This window comes from Dasypus novemcinctus, chromosome 1 (assembly GCF_030445035.2).
Source record: "Dasypus novemcinctus isolate mDasNov1 chromosome 1, mDasNov1.1.hap2, whole genome shotgun sequence".
Classification (NCBI taxonomy): Eukaryota; Metazoa; Chordata; class Mammalia; order Cingulata; family Dasypodidae; genus Dasypus; species Dasypus novemcinctus.
The window spans coordinates 194,115,680-194,133,730 of NC_080673.1; the positions used below are offsets into that span (position 1 = coordinate 194,115,680).

The window sequence follows — 18,051 nt, forward strand, 5'->3', positions numbered from 1 at the left end:
TGATGCACGCAAGGAGTGCTATGCCACGCAGGGGTGTCCCCCGTGTAGGGGAGCCCCACGCACAAGGAGTGTGCCCCATAAGGAGAGCCGCCCAGCGCGAAAGAAAGTGCAGCCTGCCCAAGAATGGTGCCACCCACACAGAGAGCTGACACAAGATGACGCAACAAAAAGAAACACAGATTCGCATTCCACTGACAACAACAGAAGCGGACAAAGAAGAACATGCAGCAGATAGAGAACAGACAACTGGGGTTGGGGGGCGAGGGGAGAGAAGTAAATAACTAAATAAATCTTTAAAAAAAGCTCCACGGGGGCAGGTATTTTTGTCTGCGTTTTTTGTTGCTGACTTCATCCTGAGCGTCTAAACAGGGTTTGGTCCATTTAGGAACAGGCATTTGTTTGAATGAAATCATTGATTGACTGCTAGATACGCTGAGATGACATTTGGTTGGGATCCATGACATCTCCCACCTAAGCCTTCAGTTCACTAGTTTCTGAATTAACCCCTCTCCACACAGACCCTTGAACCCCAGGCACAAGAGACAAAGCCAGGCAAAGCAGCATCTTGTCCCAGCTGGAGCTTTGGCTACAAATGCCTGGTGAGCCGGGCTGGACCGTAGCCATCCTCCCTGCTCCTGGGGGCTGTCACTGTGATTGCCAGGAAAGGCGAGGCCAAGGAAAAGGGCAAACTGACAGTTTTCTCTTAGGACTTCCAGGTCTGGTTTTGACCTGAGCAGTCTGGTACTTGAGCTTTCTGGCTGGGGAAATACAATGCCACAAATAGGACTGTCCTTAGTCAAATTAATTACCTTTTATTACTGTGCCACGGTATGATTTGTCCGACCTCAAATAGAGCAACCTAATGTAAGATATAAACTGTAACATAGGATTGTCGTCAAACTTTTTATGGATGCCCATTTCATTTTAGCTGAGACATTCTTTATCCAGCGTGCTCGCTATTGTCGAAATCTCTTGGCAAGTCTGCTGGGGACTAGAGAGAGAATGATACAATCCACCTTGCCTTGCCTGTCAACAGTGCGTGTTCTAAGCTGCATCCAGAGTCTAAGTCAGAAGCTGCCAGTCACTCGCCTGCTCAATACCTGGCCACAGAGTCCCGTCTCCTCAGGGTAAAGCCCAAAGCCCTTGAACGGCTTTAGCTGAGCTGGCTCCCTGCTCCCTTCTGACCTCATGTCTCTCTTCCCCCCACTCCACTGCAGCCACCCTGGCATCCTTGCTGTTCCTGGAATGTGCCAAGCACAGCGGAGCCTGCCTTCTCTCCTGCTTGTTACTCCCCAGCAGAGAAAGCTCTTCTCCTGTATTCTATTATGGCTCCTGCCTCTCTGCCTTCAGGTTCTGCAAAAAAATGTTGGCTTTCAATGTTCTCGAGCCTTCTCTGACCCCGCTCTGTAAGGCGGTGCCTTGCCCTCTCCATCCTTCTTCATGGACCTCATCTCCCCCTGTCCTTCTTGTCTTTGTTTCTTGTTTGTCTGTCTACCCCTAGCTGGAATATAAGGACCAGGAGGGCAGGGGGTTGGTCTGCTTTGGTCACAGCCATACCCCCCGTGCTAGAATAGTGTCAGGCACTTTGTAAACACTTAATCCTGGCTCCCTCTTATTGCTCCAGTTTCGTGGGTGACCAGAATTCCTAAAAGACAAGCCAAAGGGGCTAGTACTCACTTATAAGAGGTTGGAGGGAAGGGGGGGGGGGGGAGAGAGAGAGCAAGCATGAGCCAAGGCTCAAGGAATCCCAAGGTCCTAACCCTTGTACTTGCTAGTACAAGTTTACTTCTAAGTAATGAAACACTTGCTGAATCAGCCCAGTCCAATCCCACTTGTGCTCCTCCATCTACTGGTGTGGGTGAAAGGTGGGAGGGTGAGGAGTGATAGGGTGAGGAGGCCAGGGGTGGTAGGGCGAGAGGCGGTAAGACAAGGAGAATGAAAATCCCAAGCGCTCCGCAAGGCCATTACCTAGTATGGTCTGTCTGCCAGCTGCCCTCAAGGCTGAGCATGAAACTTCCCCAAACCAGCCTTTTTGATTTCAAATAATCAAAGGAAGAGAGTGTAAATCTGAAACATTTGGAAGCCAAGAACTAAAATTGGCCCAGGAAAGTTGATACTTATTAAAATCTTCAAAGGCAGAACATGGCTAATGGTCCATGTTTTAGATTACCTCCCTCCCATTTGTCATGTCTGGAACCATTTTTACAACACCGAACCCAAAAGCTCTGGAGTTTAGTTTTCTTCCTGCACACACCTCTTTGCTGGCAAGGTTCCAGAACATTCTCCAGGCTCGTGGGTCATGGAAAGAGATATGTGTGGTCAGAGGACTCTCTGATGAAATGCACTTGGGTCAAAGTCGTTTCCAAAACGGAGATGAGTTTAGAGAGGTCATTATAGTTCAGGGTCTAAAATAAAATTTTCAGGAAAGCTCATGTGTTTCCCTTAAAACACAAAATATACAGTAGTGTCACGGTGGCTATTTTTATGCGAGGTATTTTGGAGACAAACGTTTGCTATAAATTTCAATCAGTCATGGGCAAAGAAGTGAATATAACTGTCCTACTGCCTGTTCAATAGGAAGCACTGCGCTGGATGCTCTCAGCACACTGTCCTCATCCAGCAATGGTCCCACCTCCAACTTCACAGAAAAAAAAAAAAGAGAGCATCTTCATGAGCCCCTCTACTTCCCTACTGTCTTCTACACCATCCTCTCTTGCTTGCTTCATCTCTCAGTGGACACATGTATTAGGACCCATGCTTGTTCATGACCACGCCCTCTACCCAGGTGGTTGTGTCTAGCCCTCCTCCAGCCTCTCCTAGGTTACCTGGTCTGGTCATCTGCTCTCATTTTCGGGCATCTTTAGCTTCTATCACTGGCTGATTGCCTTTAATCTGTACACATGTTCAAGTCTCTCCCATCCTGAAATGACCTTGTCTTGAAGTGGTTCCCTTGACCTCCTTCCAACTACCATGAGCCTCTGTCCTTCCAAGGAAGATGGAACTGAGAGGTTAAGGGCAACTCACAGGACCAGTAAGGAGTAAAGAAAGCAAATCAGCTCTTTCCAATGACCCAGCAAAGACTACCTAAACACATTTAGATATTCCTGGCTTTTCTGTGCTTGGGAATAGGAGGTAATGACTACATCCAAACCATAGCAATTTGAGGGGATAAAGATAGATTTCCCACATTTCGTTTGTTCCTAGGATGCTCCACCTCAGACTAACTAGGAATTGGAGACTGACCATTAAGTGTGAGAGGTATAGGGGATGTATATGTACCTGAATGAGAAAAGGGATATATAAGGACAATGGAGGTATAAATTATTTCTGTTCTTTGACCAGTAACTGGTTTTGAGGCATCAAGGAGAGAGATGCTAATGTCAGATGCTGAAGGGAATGTTTCCAGGAAAACTTTTCAGAGAGACATTTCTAGGAAAGACTTGAATCTCTGGGTACAAGCTCAACTGCCTTGGAGACCAGGTGACTCAATTTGGGGACGTGGTTTTCTCTCCACATCTGCCTAGAACTTAGCTACATCTGACAGCAATCCAAGGATTACCAACTTTGGGAAAGATGGGTGATTGCAACCATCTTCAAAGAATATTACTGTTCTCAAGATGTACACCATTTGAGGTAGAGGGGGCCATGCTGATTTATGTAGTGACTGTTGCATAGGAATTCATAATCACATGTGGGCACAGCAAGCAGACACCAAGAAACACTTGGGGGAAGGAGCTCAGTGAGGGCTGAGCCCTCAGCAAGCAGGGAGAGCACATTGTTGACATTTATATGTCTTTAGCAGTAGGCTCATGCTGGCAAGGCCAGCGGGATACAATGCAGTCTGTATGAGTTAGGGATTTTTGTCTGTTTTGATCACACCTAATTTGGTAGGAACTGATAAATGTATATCTAATGAACATGAGATGAATTTAGCTGCATTTGGGCCAGGAAAAATCAGTCAACCTGCAGAGAGCGATATTTATTCTGCATAGCTGGAATTAAATAGAACCCAGGGGAAAAAAACCCATAGAGCATGGAAGCATGGAGCATGGAAGACAGAGAGAGAGTCCTGGGTATATATGTGGAAGAAGGAAAAAAATGATGTCTTCTTAAGAAATTCTGGCTATAAAAATAAGGTGAGAATTCAGATGGGCGTTTGAGAAGGTTATGGGATTCATTATGTGTTACAACATGGTTCAACTGTACTATAATAGACAGTAAATATCAAAAGAGGCCTGAGGAGAGCAGATGAGGCTTAAGCAGTTGAGTGTCTGCTTCCCACTGGGAAGTCTTGGGTTTGGTCCCCCGTGCCTTCTAAAAAACAAACAAATAAACAACAAGCAAACAAACAAATAAAAAAAAAAATCCAGCTCAGGGGAGCCAATGTGATTCAGTGGTTGAGTGCCAGCTTCCTACAGGCAAGGTTTGGGAATTGAACCCCAGCCCTAGTACCTAAAAAAATAAAGAGAGGCTTGAGTATATCATGCATTGTTTTTGAATAGCACTTTCAGTACATTATCTCAATGATTTCCATATCAACCAGGTGAGATAGATGGGGTGGGTATGTTCATTCCTTTTTCCCAGGTGAGGAAACAGGACAAAGGTTAAATGCTAAAGGTCACAGAATTCATCCAGGAACAAGAAGCCATGGCTTTGAGTTGAGTTCTAGCATTTTTAAAAGAACAATCCATAGTGCAGAAATGAAATTTTAGCTGATGAATAGATTTTGACTGTGCAAATCTATGGGTTCTTTTTGGTTCGTTTTATTTCCTCTTTTCAATTTTGCAATAGTGACTTTGAGGTGATAAGCTTTAAACATCCATCTTTGACTGGAAAGGTTGGAGTGACATGGGGAGATAATTAAAATGGAAAGAAATCCAATTTAAAATCTGGCTTCATGGGTTAAGATGAGGATAATATATTGAAACAGCCGAGAGCCTTTATGAAGGCTTTATTTCATGTCCTAACAACACAGAACAAATTGCACAAATTCTAGGAATTATATCCCTCAGTAACACACACTGAAATCACTTTTTAAAATGTCACCAAATGGCTCTGTTGACTCAGTTTTGTAACAAGTCACAAACAGATGGCACTTTGAAGCATATGATGCAGTTTGGAAAACAAAATCACTTAGACATTTTTGTCTGGTTTGCTAAGATAATGTGAGGAAGCCCAAAAGGAAAGCATCTTGGCATACACTGATAAAGACTACACCATTCAGTGGATCTGTTCTAATTTCTTGCAGTCAAAGAGTTGATTCTTCAACTGTCAGCCCTGGGTGAGCTGGGTTCAAAAAGGTTTAGGTATTTGCTGGATAAAAGGTGTGAATCACAAGAGAAGAGCGCTGCCATTTCCTGCACGCCTATACATAAAAATGTATAGTTATTTAATTCTAAGACAGAGCAATGGGTAACTTTTATTACCTCCATTTTAGATATAAAGTAACTGAGGCCCTGAGATATCTGACACTTATTTAGGTAAAGAGTTGGAATTCAAACCTTGATCTGATGCCCAAATCCATATTCTTTCCACTACTCTGTAATGCTTCAGGTAGAATGCTGTCCTTACCTTGCCCTCATTACTTGCTGTGAAAATGTTTTCATGTTCACAATAATTGTTTAACATTAAAAAAGGTGAACTTACCAAATATTTATGTAATGTAATACTATTTGTATATCAGATCGAAAATTTATTGCAATTTGTAACATAGTATGACAAGTATTGAAGGTTGACATACTCAAAACCCATTCCAATCTACTTCTATCTGCCATGTTTTATATTAAAGACTGGAATGCAGGCCTATGAAAACTTCCAGATTTCCTTGCAGCTAGGGGTGGCCATGTGACAAATGTTGGGGATTAAATCATGCCCCTACAAGACGTGTTCAAGTCTTAATCCCCGGTCTGGTGAGTGTGAACATATTTTTAAATAGAATCTTCAAAGATGAGACCGAACAGAATTAGAGTGGGCCTTAATCCGATATGACTGGAGTCCTTTTAAACAAAGGAAATCTGGACATAGAAGTAGAAACCAGAGGAAGAGATGAAAGGAGACAGATCGCCATGTGATAGAGGCAGAGACTGGGACACCAACAGAACACTCCATGTTTTGGGGAAAGCATAGCTTACCAATACTGTGACTTTGGGCTTCTGGGCACCAGAACTGTGAGACAAGAAATTCCTGTTGTTAAAGCCATCCAGTCTGTGGCACTTGTTATAACAGTCCTGGCAAACTAACACAAACTGTGTGGGCCAGTAAGGTTCAGACAAGAAGGCAAAGCTTGACAAGGTATAGACTTTTCCCTACCTTTGGAATATGAACTCAACACCTGGAGATGCAGCAGACTTCTTGCCACCATGAGGATAAAATGATGGTGGAGCAGGAATTTAGAAGGAGCCTAGTTTCTTGATGGCATCCTTGAATAGTTATACCATCCCTGGACTACCTACCTCTGAACTTCTTGTAATGTGAGGAAAATAAACCCCTTACCTGATAAAGAAACTGGGTTTTCTGATTCTCACAGACAAATATAACCCTAAACAAAATGTGTAACAGCCAGAAATTTAAAAGACATTTCTGGGGAGCAGATGTAGCTCAGTGGTTTGAGTGCCTGCTTTTCATGTACCAAACCTTGGGTTCAATCCCAAATACCAGTTAAAAAAAAAAAAGACATTCCTATGTTTTAACATTGTTCCATTTTCATGCCATTTTTGTCCCAGTTTTTAGTTATGAATTTTTGAAAGTACAGCCATCAAATGAGACAATAGATTGATTGGAATGGTGCACATCCTGTTGGGTACAAACTGGAACAGTGTTGGTTGGATCACAGTTTGTGATCAGAGTTACTGTGGCCCTTTGAGACACTCTGGAAATCACTTCAGCCCAGGCCATTGGCATGGGGGACGGCACAGAGTAGGATGGCTGGACTTGGAACATCACCACCATTTTGCTTTCTGAATAGACTTGACCTTTGACTAGAAATCCTAGAAAGGAACTTGAGGAATCATTTTGTCTCTTCCTGGGGAAGGACCACACTGAAGTCATCCAAACATATAGGGTAACTGATCTGGTTTTAATAGACCTCCAATGAAGACAATTCCTTAGCCTCCTTCCCTCAGGAGTGCATTTCCACATTTAAAGCTTGCAGTGAAATTTGTCTTCTGCTTAAAGAGAATCTTTATTGTATTTGGAAAAAGGAAATCCCTTTATTTTCCTAAAGCAGCATGGTAGAGTGGGACGTTAGTGGGCTGTGGAGTTGGATGGGTCCTGGGTGCTAGTTTTAGTTCTGCTCACTAACTAGCTGGTGAGCTTCCACGTTACTTAACTTCATGGAGCCTTAGTTTCTGGCCTGTAAAATAAGCAGAGCAATAGCTACGCTATATTCCCTAAGGTCTCGGTGAGTTGCTGATGCATGTAAAAAGCTGGGAATATTATTTGTCACAAAGTAAGTGCTCATTTCCCTTTCCCCTGCCTCTCCCAATTGGAGAGCAACTCATTTCATGCTCTGGTTGAAATCACTTAGAGGATTTACTCTGTACCTTTCTCTCCTAGGGGTAAATTCATTCCAATTTCCCAAGCTGATCCTCTTTGCTCTTGTTTTTCAGTTCTTGAATCTTAACTTTGGATGTTGTTTTCAAAATAATGTTTAAAATAAAAATTGTTTTTTTATAAATTAAGCAAAAATATTGGTAGTCAAGAATTGCAAACATTCCCCTATACATTTACTACTGAGTCAGAATAATAAGCAATTTTTCCCTCTTCTGTGTGGTCATGCACTCATAATTCTTGTTTTAGGTTGTGGACCCCTAATTTAGGTTTCATAATGGCCACAAAGGCAAAAGGGAGTAATGAGACAATCATCTGGATAATGACAGCCAAGAATATTCTTGCCACAATCATTTGGTTAATTGAAAGACAAAGACTCCTCTGTACTAGTAAACTGCATCATGACCTTCACTTTGGATAGACACTGTCTCAGACCCCAGTGAGGTCTGCTGCTCCATTGTCAGAAAGGAAATGTTTCAGACCGTGAACTATTGTTATAAGCCATACATATGACTCTTGGGTAATAGAGTTTTGGATCAGCTGGCTCTGGCAGCTTTGCACGTTGGCTCCACAAACATATGTACGATGTCAGACTTGAAGCCACACATTAAGTAATTGTGAAGCCGCTCAATCCATTCCTCAGAGTTTACCATGTGGTGGTTCTTGTTTCTTCCAGCAATGTAATCCCTAGGAATTGTGATGATTTGAGCTTTTAAAAAGTCATCAACTAATCTCCATTCACTTAGGAGTCACTAATTAATCTTTGGTGTGGAAGAATATTTTGAAAACATCTGGGAAATGGAATGATAGAATTAAAAAACCGTTGAACAATGGTTTGGTTTGGAGATTTCTTTTCCTACAATTACTCATGGCATATGATACTAAAAAAGAGAAAATAACAGAACAATTTCTGGGCTGAAAGAAGTCTTGTAGATTTATTTCAGCTTTGCAATTTATAGGTGATGAATCTGAGGCCTAAAGACTTTTGATGGCTTGTCTAGTGTTATATGGTTTGTTAGAGGCTTAACTATGACTTGTGTCACTTTGTTTCTTGGGGTAAAGTCTGTGCCCAAATGCCACTTCCTTAATGAGGAGGCTGAAGTAGGACCTCCTCTCTGGCACCTGCTAGTCATGTTTTATTCTCTTCACAGCACTAAATATCTCTAAGTTATATTTTGGTATATGAATCTATCGTCTGTCTCCTCCTCTAAAGTGCAAGCTCCAGGAAGGCAGGGACTTTGACTCTTGTTCACGGCTTTATCCTCAGCATCTGTAAGAATGCTTGGCAAATAGGTGCTCAATAAGTATTTGCTGATTGAATGAGCCAGGGTGTAAGAGAAAAGAAAGTTCTGCCTGTGGGGCATCTGTTATGCCAGGTGCTTTTGCTAAGTTGTTTAGGTCTATTACATGAGTCTGACAGTTAGCAGGTGGTAAAACCAGAACTCTAAGCCTGATGTTTGTCACCACAGGAAATTACTTCCTAAGTTCAGTGGTTCACACTCCACCCCTGCCCTCTACAACTTCTTCCAGAAGCATCTAAGTTCCCAGTGCTCCCATTATGCCTTTTGACTTCCTCTTATTTGGCTTATATCTATCTATGCAACACTTGTCTTCAGAGAAGTTGACCTAAATATTTCCTGATTCAGTACAGTAAATACCATAGGTTGCTGGTTTCTCTGTGCAACATTTACGGAGTAAGTTTCTCATATTATAGCTAATACAGCTCACTTTATTCTAAGATCTTGAGGAATTCCAAAGAGTTGCACTAGTTTGCAATAAAAGCCTACAAAGTTAAATAAATCTACCCATCTGCTGATCACTGACACCTGATACAATCAGAGGGACTGATGGCACAAAATTCAGACAGTCACAGGGGCTAGAAGGTGATGTGTGCCAAAAGAAAAAGAAAGCTGGGGATATGAAAGGAACAGTTGGTAACCCAGAAATCCTGCGACAACAGGATAAGCCACCAATGTGAGGGGGGAACCTGCCAAATCTCTCATCCCTAACAGAATTTTTCTCTTTCACACTGGACTTGAGGGTAGTTGATTGTCAAACTTTGGTGCACATCAGAATCACCAGAACTTTATTAATAAAGGGGCCAGGTATCTGCTTTAATTAATGAGCCATTGAGCCTGGCGCAGGGAAGGGTCTAATAGACAGTGGCCATGATTTTCAGTTACAGTACACGCTCGCCTGGGGCAAGCATGGGTCTGAGCTAGTCTTAGATTAGCAAGAGAAGGAGAGAGTGTGGGGTCGCGGAAAGGGCTCAGGGCTTGGACCGTGAACACCTGCGGTCAGACTCCAGCCCCGCTCTTTCCTGGGTGCGTGGCTTTGAGTGAGTTACTTCATGTCCTTGAACTTCAGTTTCCTTGAATGAAACGTCGTGATTGATAACATTTACTTACAAAACCCTCGTGAGGGCTGGATAAGAGAATATATGGGAAAGAAGTCAACATTGAAAGGAAAGGAGGCAGTGGTTGCAAATGTGGCTGTTGAAGGAGCTAGATAATTTACTTTCAAACCCCAGCTCTGCTAGCCATTAGCTGTGTGGCAGTGGCCACTTACTTTACCTTGCTGGTCTCAATTTTCTCACATGTGGGAAAGAGACAAAAACAATATTTATATTAACGATTAATCTTCACCTAAACCCTGCTATGATAACCTTTATTTTGTAGTGAGGAAACTGAGGCACAGGGGTGTCAAGTAACCAACCCGGGATCACACAGCAACTAATTTGGAACATGTCCCCAGCTGCTCTGGAATCAGGGTCTCTGTTCCTAATCACCCCCTCCTCCAAAGAATACATAAAACACTAGGAACCTGCACGTGGTAAGTGCTCAGCAAATATCTCACGATCTTTAAATAACAATCTTTCACGTCTCCAAACGCACATAGCTCTGTTTTATGGTCAATGATACCACACATCGCAAACAGTCAGGGTCCACCTTTATCTAGCTGTTGCCCATGAAAATGAAAGCGTACTCAGGCTACAGAAACAACAAACATGTTTATATTAATACGAGAAGGGGAGGACTGCCTTGCGTTTGGTTTTCATTGCTTTCAGCGCATTAGACATGTAATATATATTCATTAAGGAAAGGGGAGAGGTTAGAGAGCAACTCACCCTCCAAATAGTTGCTCGTTGCTTAATCAGGGCCGTATAGGAAATAGACTGTTGTAAATTCCCAACAACTAAAATCCAGCCCCCTTGGAACCTCCCGACCTTCACAGCGCCCTAAGCGAGTGCTGGCAGTTACTCATGCATTAGGAAAGAGATCGATCTTAGCATCACAGGATGGAGAAGAAAGGAAGTCAAATATCAACCCGGGTTAAGTGCAATTAGTCTCGTTATTCTGGAGCTTTCAAGGGAATGAGAGGAGCACAGCCTAGGCCTATTCTAATCGTGTAGCAATATGGCTTATGACAAGGGACCCAGGAAATGTTTACGTGGGTTCCTGGATAAGCTGTAGGGTCTCTTGGAACAGAGGCAGTGAAAGGTTGAGCAAAACAAAACCATTTCTTTCACATCAGTTTTATTCCCCTGATTACCTCCCGATCCTAAACCACTATCTGATTAAAACATCTATAGAGGAATGTGCCCTAGTACAATGCATTATTTATGAAATTACACAATCCATTCATATAATTATTATTAGCACGAACCCCACAATTTCACCAACACAGCATGTTTCTGTGCATATATTGTAATGATTTCATTATCCCCCAAGAGGGTGACAAGCAAGTTTGTCTGATAAAATAAACAGTAAATAAACTAGCATGCGTAACCAAAAATAAACGGAAATGCAGGATATTACAAGGAATTTACGTATTTATGTCTTACCGTTTTCTTTTCCCCTCCAATTACATCCTACAGTCTGTCAAAATGAAGGAAGCACCTTCAACTTGAATTACATAGGCACAGACTCAGTGACAATCCTGTTTCTCAGGAGGAAGCTGAGGAACCACTTCTGCTTGCCTCCTTCCACCAGTGTCTGTCAACCCCGCGGTCCTTGTACAGATCTATAGCTATTAAGGGGCCTAATTGGCAAGACAAGAGTTGTTTTCAAAACTAGCCCTTCCCAAAGTCAAGCCTGACAACTTTCGCTTTCCCCCTTCTGTTCAGCAGAAGCATCCCCCAGAGGAGATATTTTATTTGATTAAGCTCCAGTTAGCAAACACCCCCAAAACATCTTAGAAGAAAGGAAAAGAAGGAACACCAGCATAAGCCAAAGGACTCATCTCTAGGAGAAGGAAAGCCTGGAGAAGCCTGCTTGCCGAGGCAGGGAGGGCTGTTTACTTACGTTGCTCGCAAGACCTTCTAACAGCTGAACTCTAGCAAGTGCAGATGTGGAGCTTCTGCTTGAAATCCCCTTCCCTTTGGCAGTGCGGAGTATTCATAACTCTTTGGGGCTCCAGACTGATAAGTAATTTCCTGATTTGCTTTCAGAAGAGTTCTCGCAGGCTTCAAGCAGTGGCAGAGAAAGAGGGAGGACGCTAGGCCCCCGACATGCAGTAACGCTGCGGTCTGCGCAAACCTCCTGCTTGCTTGATCCAGCCCCAAAGAAGTATTTGCCGACCTTGCGAACAAAAATAAATATCCTACTCTATCTGTTGGCTTACTCTCTGAATCATATTTGGGCAACGGCACAGAGTCTGGACGATATTTGTTCTGAAAGTGTAGTACTTTAAGTTAAACGCTTTCTGGTTGCTCCTGCTGGAGGAGCTCAGGCCACCTCTGACTGGTCTTCAGGGCATATTGTGCTTGCTTTCTGAACAGCCATTTTAGAGAATGGTTTTAGAGGGTGCGCTGTCCTGCCCCTTCAGTCTACTGTCAAAGGCAATGAAGCTGAGGGCTTAGGAGCCCTGGTCAGAGTCCCACAGCAGGTTAGTGGAAGGAAACAGCCTTCTGATTGTCCACCCCATGCTCTGCCCACCACAGGGAGGTAGAGCCAGACACAGGGGCTGCTATCTGGCTCTTTAGCTTTAGGATATGTGTCCTGGGATGGGGCCTTTAATGCACCAAGTCTTGGTACCCACAGCTGCAAAACAGGAATCCTAAGAGCAGGTCCTTGCTTGGTCAACTGGTTTGGTGTTTGCTGTAGAAGTGGCTTGTCAAGGAGAAAGGCAAGGATGACCCACTGTGGAATATTGTCAAGCTGGCCCCATCTGCAGGCTACTCTTCTCCGTTCCATTCTCATATCTGACTCACTGTTATTTTTGTGCTGGAAGAAGCCATCTAGTGAATTTTGCATGGCAAATTGGTCAGGAAGTAGAGTAGAACATGGGGGAAACTTTTGATCGTGGGAACCCAGATCATGCTCAGTTGAAAGGGTATATTGGGCCCTGACATTTGCCACAGAAAGAATGCAGGATCTGGAATCAAAATCATGGTTTGGCAACTGCCTCTAGTACTGACTGGCCAAGGGAGACCTGTAGAGGTTGCAACGTTCCAAGCCACAGTTTCCTCACTGATGGAATAACCTCTGGGCTGCTGTGCTTGCCTCCTTTTGTGGTGGTGAGGATCAAATGAAATATTGATTGAGAAAGTGCTTTGTAACATCTACAAGCTTTGAAATTGTAAGGTAGCATCTTCCAGTACCTGGAATGGTATCTCGCACAGAAAACTTGGTTGATGGGCTGATGCCACTACCACTTCTCATCACTTTCACGGAATTGGAGCACCACCCCCACTTAGTGCAGGGCTCCCAAGTGCTGCCTGTGCTGCTTTCCTTCTCCTTTTAAGGAGCATATTTCACCATTCTTCTCCTGTGACCCAACCTCCCTGTACCTGATTCCCCATGCTTGCCACTATTGGCTTTCTTTCTTAGAGTTCAAGTTGTTCTTTTTTCCTAATGCAGCCGTAAGAATGAAAAACAAGGAGAGACTATTTTGCCCAATCAAATAGGACAGTCTCCACAGAATTGTGAATAAATCCACTGTGGAAGTAGGCATGACTGAACATCAAATGAATCGCGATCGGCCTCATCTTCCAAAATGTCCAAGCCCTGATCCAACCCATTTTTAATTATTTCTTTTGCTTCCTCTGCCCTTTCATAAATTCGTTCTTTAAATGTCACTGCCGTTATGATTTGTATTCTACCTGTAAAAGCAACTTTCTAATCGAGCCTGGAGACCGTGAGAAAAGAGAGTTAACGTTTTTTTGAGTCCTTGCCAGGTATGAGGCCCTATTTATTTCTTTTTTCTCTGAATCCTCATCACTATCTTGAAAGTTCGGTGGTGACTCTCTCAAGGTCACAAAGCTAGTAAGTGGCAGTGTCTGAATATAAACTCTGATGATTAGAACCCTGCCTCCACAATGCATTCTGCCTCCAACTCTTCTTTTCTCCCAGCCTCTGACCTTGACCCTCCATACTCCTCCCTGCTAATTCCTAATTCAGTTGACCTGAGTCACTCGGGGGAAGGAGGGGGGTAGAGGGAAGCTGTGTGTGTTCCCCCAGGTTCCCGCTGAGTTTCGGGGGATGGTTGTGGAGACTCTGCCCAGAATTGCTCTTCTCCTGCTTCCCTGACGGTCTCCTTTATATTGATGGATTTTACTCATGGTTCAAACTCAAGGCATGTGTTCCTTCTTTGCGGAAGCCTTTCTGATCGACCCCTCACCCACCCTGCAATAGTGTCTTAAACTTCTCTCTCATTGATTTTCCTCCTTTCTACAAAACTTTATAAAAGTTGTTCGTAGCTGTGAGCAGTTCTAATGGTAGTTATAAGATAATTTGCATATCTGTCTGTCTCTCTCACTGGTTGTAAGCTCCCTGATGATAAGGATATTTTGCTCACTAGCTATCTATAGCCCTTAGAAGAGTGCCTGATTTCCTGGTTTGTAGTAGGTTGGATAAGAAATGCTAAATAAATTAGTAGGCATGAATCTGTCAACTGAACATCTTGCCTCTCTCTTTCCTAACCTTAACATGAGAATCTGCAGGGATGGGAGGGAGGAGCAGGGAAGGTGAATCAGGGGGAAAAAAAAAAAGTAGTTGGACGGCTCTACAAGATTCACCTGTAGCAATGGGACTGGCAAACATATGCTGAGAGCAGAGTCTCACAGGGCCCCTTTGTGGAATTCTTTTGAGTAACACCCTGCATATTCTTTCTGTTCTGCATGATTTTAGTAGGTTTGGCTAAGCAAGAATGAAATTCTTGGAGTGAAGAGGCTGCTGAGGAATGGACCTTGGGCCACGCCTGCTGGTCAACCCCTGGGATCAGGCAGGGGTAACAGCCTTGCCCTTTGAATGAAGGGGCAGCCTGTTCATATTCCACCAGCTTCCTTCTCTTTCAGGAAAGGGATGAAGCAGGACCCTGATGGAACAGGGTTTGAAAAAGAAAAGGAGATTTCCAGATGTAATTCCTACAGGGAAAGACATTCTTAGCTGAAAGAACTACTTATGCAAAGACATGGAAAGACAGAATGTTGTGTTTAGAGAACTACAAGGAGCACATTTTTGTTGGCAGATCACAAGCAAATGAGATAATATAAATGAAAGCACTTCAACAATAGAAAGGTGCTAGGTAAGTATTAAATGTTTTTATTATTATTTCTTTCTCAGCATTGTGTGGAGGGCCGGTGAGTGAGTACATGTGGAATTGTTTTATAAACTGGAAAATTCTTATGAAAATTTGCTTACTATAAATTCTTTTGGATGAAGATAGCTAGAATATTAGACCAAGGGACTGCCAGGAAATTAAAATATTTATGAATTTCTTTTATTTATAAACTGAAAATTTTGATTAATTTCCTTTTAATCTCTTGTGCAAAGACTAAATTGTAAGTTTTCAGTGTCTGTTAAATATGAGTGAGCTGGAATATATGTTTTCAAGTTAGCACCGTCCCTGGAACTTTCCATTCTCCCCCCTGTAGAGCAGGAAGTAGGAGCCCAGAGCTACATTTCCCAGAATTCCTGGAAGGCAGATTTCCAGGTTAAATTGACCAATGAGGGTACTAAAGGGATGTGAGAGGCTAGAAAAGAATGAGAGGCCATTATTCTCTGGTGGTATGGCAGACAAACTGAGGATGGGTAGCTGATGGGAGATTTGTAGTAACTTCTAGGTGAGCTCCTGGAATCACCAAAGTGGCTTCCCAGCTATCCTGCACTTCTGGGTTGCCAGTAACACAGCAAGTTTCTCTACCATCTGTTGGTTCCACCACCCCCCTATAAAAAACAAAACAAACCAACCTTTTTATTTTGAATAATTATAGATTCACAGGAAGTTGCAAAAACAAATGAACAAATAAACTTAGCACCCTTCAATGGTGACATATCACCACCATACAAAATCAAAACTAGAAACTGCTATTGGTACACTAATATTAATTAAGTACAGATCTTACTCAGTTTCACCAGTTTTTACATGGATTCTGTTGTGCGCCTGTATAGTTCTATGCAATTTGATCTCATGTATAGATTCTCTACAGTCGTTTCAATTGCTGTTGAAGAACTTGCTTCTTAATTAGTCCTGAATAATAAGATCAATAATTTCTTGCTTTTACTTCACAGTTTAAGTTTTGCATTCAAGTTTGTTGTTTATAGTTCATTACATTCATTAATTTATTTGACTAAAATATTGTTCATTGATATCTCTTCTCAGCTACTTCTTTACCCATTATCTTTGTACATGGCATCATCAGATCACATCTAAATTACTGCAATGGATTTTTAGCTACTTGTTGGGATTTGCGCTGCTATTTTCTCAGAGTGATCCTTACCATCATGGCTCAAAAATGCCTAAATAATGGTAAAATAATTTGTAGATGATAAAGCAGGAAACAAAAGTAAGAGGTATAATTATTGGATTGGAGGAGGCAAAATAATTGTTATTAGCAGCGAATAAAATTGCACACCTAACCAATGCAAGCAAATTTAAAAAGATATTATGGGGAACAGTGGTTGAGTACCTGCTTCCCATGTATGAGGTCCTGGGTCCAATCCCCAGTACCTCCTAAGAAAAAAAAGACTCTTAGAAAAAAATATAAGTTGAATAAGATTGCCAGATACAAAATAAATACCCCCAAATTGCCTTCCTATATAATAAAAATAATCAGATAGAAAAGAGAATGTTAAAAATCTAAAATCCTTGGGATTACAGAATGGTGCTAGCTTCTCTGCAGAAGGAAAGACTAACCTCTCCCCAATTCTGAGCTGGGTTTTCTCACTTGGGCCTTTAATCAGTTCTTCTCCTGTGCAGAGACATAATATCTTGGGAACATAGATTTTTTTTTTTTCCTTTCTCTGGCTCTTACCTCTGACTCAGTAATGACAAATGATCAAAACTTTATAAAGGGGAAGTCGGGTTAGAAATGAACACCATGCCACTCCCTTTCCCCCTTCCTAGATAAGATGCATTTCCTCCCTAAGAACCCTAGTCTGTATAAATGGCCTCTGGTTCCAATTTAAAGAATTTTTACATTATTCCTCCTGAGGTAGTGCAACAACTTGAAACAACATCTCCACTCTCAAATGGTGATGTTTGCATTGCATCTGCCATTTATTTTGCTTCCCCAGAAAAAATAAACCATCCACTCTAAAGAACCATTCAAGTTTTCCCTCATTTGGCCAATGGAACTAAGAACACAATCACAGCTAACGTTTATTATGTGCTAGCACTGTCCAAAGATTCTTTATAGGCATTAAGTTAATTCTCACAACTGTATGGGTAGAAAATTTAAATCACTTACACAAAATCTCATGGCTACCAAGAAGTAGAACAAAGATAAGGACTAGGTGGTGAGGCTCTAAGCCCTTACTCAATTCCAAAATCATATCACTCTCAAAAGCATAATTCCAAAGAGTCTCCCCTACAAAAGCTGTCCTTTGAAGACAGGAAATTGCCTTCTTTCTAATCTTATTTTAAGATTTTAATTGCAAACACTCAAATGCAGGCCTGGCTTCAAAGCATAGTTTGTAGCCAAGAAGCATGTCCTAGTTTACATTGTTTAATTAATGATAATATCGATTCAAAAGAAGAAAGAGCTCCCAAATCTCAGTACTTTCTATTATTAATATATGTATCCCCTATGTAAACAGTTGAAACAAGTTTAAAAATCCCTAAAAAAAAAACCCAACCTCAATCCCTTCTACAACCTAATTTCCTCATTTCATATTTTTTGCCATCTACTGTTTTTTCCCCAAATTTTCCACTATTTATGCTCAGCATCATGACCATGCTGTCTTAGAAAACCCACAATATATAAACATTGACTTCTTATCTTTATCAACAATGAAGTTTTCCACTTGGCAGATTATCCAGGATAAATGTATTAATTGAGACCAGCTTGTTTTAGTCAAATAACACGTATCAGGTCCTTTGGAGATTGCAAATTAAATCTAAATGACCTGTAATTTGAAAGATAAATATGTTGCCAAAAAGAAAAGTAAAAGAGAAACAAGAAAATAAGGGAGAGAAGGAAGGACAGAAGGAAGAAAAGAAGGAAGGAAGGAAAAGAAGTAGGAAGGAAAAAGAGGGGAAGAAAAGAAGGGGAGGAAAGAG

General features: G+C 42.0%; 1 protein-coding gene across 3 annotated transcripts in view; it reads right to left on the bottom strand.

Annotated features, from left to right (window-relative positions):
* C1QTNF7 (C1q and TNF related 7) overlaps nt 1-18,051 on the bottom strand; it is a 104,239-nt gene that overhangs the window by 56,401 nt on the left and 29,787 nt on the right. Inside the window, exon 1 of one of the 3 annotated variants that reach the window (XM_071217212.1) lies at nt 11,853-12,065. The exons of 1 other annotated variant lie outside the window; for it this stretch is intronic. The gene's annotated coding sequence lies outside the window, so the exon portion shown is untranslated. Of the gene's footprint in view, nt 1-11,392; nt 11,531-11,852; nt 12,066-18,051 lie in introns of those variants that run through there. One more of the 3 variants, XM_058300796.2, reaches the window with a different exon arrangement.